Raw genomic sequence first — 2,400 nt, forward strand, 5'->3', positions numbered from 1 at the left:
GAGCCCGCCTTGCAGGCCCCGCTGCCAGTCCCCGGGCACCTGCACCCAAACCAGGTGCCACTGTCACAAGAAGCGTTTGTCAAAAAGGCGTTTTGAGTCTCTTGTGGCACAGATACACAGGGAAAACATGGGTTGAGGGGGTTAAGAAAGCTGGAAAACAGCGTGCTCGCCCCACTGCGCACAATGGCCTCACCCCCGCGTTTCACACAGGCCACGGCTCCCAGGTTTGTGCCGGTATGATTGCAACCGATGGGAACACCACAGTGGGCGGCTTCGGCCTGTGGCCGGTTAGACAATAACATCACAAGCATCCTTATTTGGTTTTATTCCTCTCCTTTGATCTCCTGACAACCTCAGTTACTCATTTTCCACAAGGACAGCCTTCCTGAAACCCATGTGACGCTCATTAGCAATGAGATTCTTGTTTGCCTCCATTTTGTGCAGCCCCCCTGTCCCTCCTGTAGCTCCTTGTCCAGCCCCTGGAAGTGGATCTCTTCCCTGGGATCTTTTAATGGGTTCCTGAAAATCTGTCTCCAGAACCTTGCACCTGTATTGCCGCCTTTTGTAGCACCAAGCATATGGCTGCCTGGTAATAGCAACACTTCATCTCAAAATTTGAATAAGAATTAGATTTGAGAAAAAAGTGCTTCAGAACAAACACTTGGAGCTGTCTCCAAGCTGCTATGTAATACTAAAAAGAGCATATTAGAGAGTGATTGCATTTTGGAAAACCACATTACATAGATATATTGATTGTCTACACGTATGACTGCTATTGTGTTGCTGTGCTTCTGTTTATACACACAGAAACAGACACAGACATTTCTAACCAGACCAATGCAGAAACTGAATTTCAATACAGACTAGTTTTCAGCTCAACAAGCACTAGTGATTTCTCTAAACTAATTTTTGAGTGATAGAATATTTTAAAAAATATATTTCTCTCAGCCTGTGTGAGCACACTAGAATATTTTGATGACAACTGTAGTCCAAATGGCAAGGTCCTGTTACAAGGAATTCATCACAGATGTAGTCCTTAGGCTAAATTATGACCGAAGGAAGACTGAAAATAAAATGTTAAGAAACAGCTGATACGTTTTAATTTATGAAATGCAAACTGGGCACAATCAGTAGGTTCTGACATATTTTTATTTGCTAGTGGCACTGTGGGGCAATGTAGGAGCCATGGGTGAAAACTTTCAGGTCCCATCCCCCTCCCCTTTGGCAGCTGTTGACAATCATTTCTCAATCAGGCCCACTTCTTCAGCGTGTCAGTGAGCTTCAAAACTTTTCTCCAGATGGCTGTTGAAGTTGGGAGCGATGACTGCGAACTGCGTATTAAATATCTGAGTTCCCTGCACAAAGTTTGAGCCTGCAAATTCATGCAGCCTTGTTTTTCCTGGGAGGCACGAGTGGATGGACGCAGCTGAGGCAGGGAGAAGGCGGGATGAACTGCAGAGGAACAGGACAATGACAGCAATGGCATGTCAAACCCATGAAAGTAAGAGGATCATCATTGATTTCTGTGGGGTTTGGAGCAGGTCCTATGCCTTACGTTACTTCAGATAGGGGCTGACCTTCAAGGTTATACAGGTCCTCTTGCCTCAAGAGCATCCCTCGGGACCCCCTCTGCTCCATGGCGCACATGTCCATGCAACGCTGTCTCTGCCCGGAGTATCTCTGTTCTCTGGGAATACCACCAACATTTTGGATCCTTGTAGAAAAGATTGTGTATCTTTTTTCTGCTCCTGCCACAGGACTTTTGTCACTGAGGGAAAGGCAAAGAGCGTGCTTTGTATGTTCTCAGGGTGGTGATTGCTATTGCATTTGCACTGCTGTGAGGTCCTGGTCCCTGGAGGTACTATGTTAGTGGAGACCAGCTTTTTATCACTACTAACAAACCCTGTTTTTCCCTGAATTCATTATCTGGGATCTAATCTCAAGATAAGATACTTAGTAACTGGTCAACTGACTTTCTCCCTGATTACTGTTAAATGCTGTTGATCACTTATCTGCAGATTATGATGTGAGTTTAGGCACTTGCATCACATATGGATGTCTAAATGTGGACACATAACCTTGCGTGTTTTAACCTTAAATTGAATCACACTCACTGTTCCTCAGAAACTTTCTTGTGACTGTTGTCAAGCAGTTTTTTCCATACCACACTTCTACTTTCTCCATTTCACCCCTCCCGAAAAGCCAAACTAGACAAATTGTATCAATAACAATAACTTCCACCTGCTTGCGTGCTGTTTCATTTGTAGCATACACATTCCCAGTCACACTGGGTACAGAAAACTTCTGAATTTCTTCAGTATATAGTGAATCTATATTAAAAGTACAGCTTGTCAGAGCCCAAACTTATTTCCTCTTCATTCAAGCCTAGCTCTAAATAAT

This window comes from Cariama cristata, unplaced genomic scaffold, assembly GCF_000690535.1.
Source record: "Cariama cristata isolate BGI_N322 unplaced genomic scaffold, ASM69053v1 scaffold914, whole genome shotgun sequence".
Classification (NCBI taxonomy): Eukaryota; Metazoa; Chordata; class Aves; order Cariamiformes; family Cariamidae; genus Cariama; species Cariama cristata.